At 46.4% G+C, this 4,186-nt stretch overlaps 1 pseudogene; it reads left to right on the top strand.

Moving 5' to 3' along the window:
- The first annotated feature begins 330 nt into the window (after positions 1 to 330).
- The window catches only part of LOC133009611 (NLR family CARD domain-containing protein 3-like), a 5,298-nt pseudogene continuing 1,442 nt past the window's right edge, over positions 331 to 4,186 (top strand).

Genomic DNA, 4,186 nt, shown 5'->3' with positions numbered 1-4,186 from the left:
AGGAAAACTCTAGAGCTGGTCTCAGGATCGCATGTAGGCCTCGTTTTATGGGCCTTTGTCTGATGGTCAGCACACTGGGAGTCTCCCCCAACAAAGTGTTTCTCCAAAAAACAAAAATATGAAGGGGGTGAAAATAGATGAATATTTCTCCGATAAAGAACAGTTTTCAAACTCTGCCCGGCTGCACATGAGCAGTAAAGGCGGAGGAGGTTTCACTGAGCAGGAGATGTACAGACTAAGGAAGATTGTTCAGAAAATCAGACAGCAAAAAAACAATGATAATGATGTTGATGAATAAAGAAGAGCCGCTGATCAACGGAGCCAGGCTGGATGTCCAGAGCAGTACCAGGCCTCACCAGCATGCTGTGCACCACCGGAGCTGGGACCCTGAGGACGATGGTCCATGCAGCAGGTCCTGGACTCACCGACATCCCAGCGGTGGCGTCCCTCATCGGGCAGAGGTCCAGGCGACAGGAAGAACACTTTGTGAACGAGTGGATTAAAAGACTCGCAGACGAGGAGGTGAAGATGCTGAGGGAACACTCTGCTGGAACGGAAACCCCTGATGACAGCGACCCCTTTCCGGAGTTGGGTTTTAATCCAAATCTGGACGGACTCTCAAGACCTTTATTAAATAAAAATGACTAAAAACAAGTGGACCTGTACACAGCCAGAGGAAGAGTCATGTGTGAATGTTGTGTTTTAACCCTGAGCAGAAGCAAGCTGGATGTGAGGCCTGACCCGGTGTGGAGGAGGAGACTGGATCTGGTGACCTGCAGTGGAGGATTCTATACGGAGCCATCGCGATTAACAGTTTTATATCCATCATCATCACAACAGTCAAGTGAAATTGCCCTTTTTGTGGAGAAGCAGAGACGGTTTTCAATGCTTTGTATGAATGTAAAAGACTCTGTTTCCTTTTGTAATACACTGCAGAATGTTTTTAAACAGTTTGGTGAGACATAGAGTAGGATAATAATAGGAGATGTTTTTAGTATTTAATATGACTTTCTAGGTAGGTTTTAGTATTGCTCTGAAGCGTAGTGTACATATCCATTGAAACATGGACAGTGTTTTGTAAAAAGTTTTTGAAAATAAAGGTTTTCAAAATCAAAAAAAAAAATCTCTCTGTCCCCCTCTCTCTCTCTCTGTCTCTCTCTCTCTCCCCCTCTCCCTCTCTCTCTCTCTCTCTCCCTCTCTGTCTGTCTCTCTCTCTCCCCCTCTCTCTCTCTCTGTCTCTATCTCTCTCTCTCCCCCTCTCTCTATCTCTGTCTGTCTCTGTCTCTCTCTCCCCCCCTCTCTCTCTCTCTTTCTCTCTCTCTCTCTATCTCTCTCTCTCTCTCCCCCTCTCTCTCTCTCTCTCTCTCTCCCCCTCTCTCTCTCTCTCTCCCCCTCTCTCTCTCTCTCTCTCTCTCTCTCTCTCTCTCTCGCTGTCTCTCTCTCTCTCACTCTCTCTCCCACTCTCTCTCTCCCTCCCTCTCTCTCTCTCTCTCTCTCTCTCTCTCTCTCTCTCTCTCTCTCTGCCTCATGTAAACCTGTAGTTGTTCTACATGTATTTATGTATTGCTGATCTACACTGATGAGATCTAGACCTCATACTTATTACAGTGGGTGGATTAAGGCCCGAGTGGAGACGCAAACAGGAAATGGACCTTGCTTGAAAACACCTGGTATGTGCATCTTATCAGTTCTGCCATGTAACTAATAATTATTATTCACGAGGATGTATAAATGTGACTTGACGTGGCAGAGTTCTGCAGATGGAGTCACACATTCAGCTCCAACACCAAATATAACAGCCTTCAAATCACAGGAGGAAACATGGGTTAGGGTTAGCTTCATGTGCATTCAGTTATTTATCAAGAGTGAACTGGTTCAACAGGGAGGAGGAGCCTGAGAACAGGGAGCGGTCAGACTCTATTTCACCTGGATGAGCAGGTGAGTGTGAACACAACACACACACACACGCACACACACACACACAGTCACACCCAGTCACACCCAGAGTCATGTGATTTCCAGTAACTGCCGAGCGGAGGGGGAGGAGCCTCCAGTGAAAGTGTTTAGACTCGTTCTTACTTCAAGGAGCAGACGGAGAAGACGTGAAGTCTGAGGCTGGTGAGTGTTCAGCTACATTTATATTATTCATTCATATTATTTCACTGTCACAGACTCTGGGTCAGTTTTCTACTCGTGGACTTTAGAGAGAAGAAGATTCAGGATGAACTTCTGTCAGTCAATCAACAGTTTGATTCAATGCTGTGATTGGCTGAGTCCAACACATTAAACCTACAACTGTCTCAGGTTACCGTGAAGAAACACTGAGTTTACTTCCTGGCTTCATTGTGTGTGTTTGAGCTCACAGTGTTTTTCCTCTCAGACTGAAGATGAGTGGTTATGAGGAGGAAGAGGACAGAGCAGAGTCTCCAGGGTTCAGCTGTGTGTCTCTGAAGAGTGACCAGTCCATGGGAGTTCCTCTACACTTTAGTAATGAACCTGGACCTTCACACACAAAGTAAGAGACCTGCTACAAACATGTGAAGCTCCAAACTGAATCCTCAGAGAATGAACCAGTGAATGATGTGTTCTGAATAAAAACATGTTTGTGTTTGCAGAGGTCAGGACCACAGACTGAGAGCAGAGTCTCCAGGGACAAGCTGTCTGTCTCTGAAGAGTGACTGGTCCAAACATGAGCCTCCAAAATTCAGTAAAGAACCTGGACCCTCACACACAAAGTAAGAGACCTGCTACAAACATGTGAAGCTCCAAACTGAATCCTCAGAGAATGAACCAGTGAATGATGTGTTCTGAATAAAAACATGTTTGTGTTTGCAGGGGTCAGGACCACAGACTGAGAGCAGAGTCTCCAGGGTCCAGCTGTCTATCTCTGAAGAGTGACATGTCCATGTATCCTCCTCTATTCTTCAGTAATGAACCTGGACCCTCACACACAGAGTAAGAGACTGTTTCTACTGGGACCTGCTCTGAAGAGGATCTAGTTTCCTCTAGTGTGGACCCTGCATTAGGACACAGCTTCATTGAAGTTGGTGACTAATCTCTCAGAATCGCTCAAAGAGCTCAGACCTCCACCAAGAACCAACACACTCCTTATGAAACCACTTTGAAATCCACTAGAGACTCATTCTGATTTGGATCTGCACCAAATTCCACACACTGGTAAACATCAGTCCTCTGAGCATGTCTGTGAAAGAGGACCCCCCCCCCCCCCCCCCCGATCTGGTTCACAGATCACAACCTCCCACCAAGTTTACTGGTAATCTGTCGTTTTTTATAATCCCACCAACGAACCAACCAACACACAAACATACTGGGTGAAAACAAAACCTCCTTGACAGAAGTAATGACAACCTGTGACTGTGACATGTGAGTTATCAGGAAATGTCTTCACAGGGAGAGGAAGAGGAGTCATGTTTCTGAGGAGGAGCAGTCGTCTTGCTGTGCTTCGTGTCAGGACGTCCTGAAGGATCCAGTCTCCACCAGCTGTGGACACTGGTTCTGCAGACAGTGCATCACCTCATACTGGGACCAGTCTGGTTCTTCAGGAGACTCCTCCTGTCCCCAGTGTGGACAAAGATCCAGAACAGGAGCTGGAGGTCAGACAGCCGGTCAGAGCAGCACTGTACATGTGTCTGCTGATGTCTTCACTTCTGACAACAGCACATGTGGTTTTATTTTGTTCCTTCATACAGCATCAACATTTAACATCGTTAGAAAAGCACAAAGTTAAAAAGCTTTTATTTTCTGTAGTTTTTCTGTATCTGATGAAAACAATCAGCAGATTCTCAGATTCTCTGTCTCTGACATTGTTTCTTTTCTTTCAGCAGATCGTGGTCTGCAGGAGGTTTCAGATGAACATCAGCTCAGCCTGAGGAGGAGATGTGAACATGTGACTGAAGGAAGTGATGCAACAGGAAGTAGAACCCTCCTCAACAGGATCTACACTGACCTCTACATCACAGAGGGACAGAGTGAAGAGGTTAATACTCAACATGAGGTGAGGCAGCTTGAGACGGCTTCCAAGAAGAAGATCCTCCACGACACTCCCATCAGGTGCCACGACATCTTTAAAGCCTCCACTGACCAGCAGAGCAGCATCAGAGTCGTCCTGACCAACGGCGTCGCTGGCATTGGAAAAACCTTCTCGGTGCAGAAGTTCACTCTGGAC

Source organism: Limanda limanda, chromosome 1 (assembly GCF_963576545.1).
Source record: "Limanda limanda chromosome 1, fLimLim1.1, whole genome shotgun sequence".
Classification (NCBI taxonomy): domain Eukaryota; kingdom Metazoa; phylum Chordata; class Actinopteri; order Pleuronectiformes; family Pleuronectidae; genus Limanda; species Limanda limanda.
This window is presented reverse-complemented; position numbering and strand designations above follow the sequence as displayed.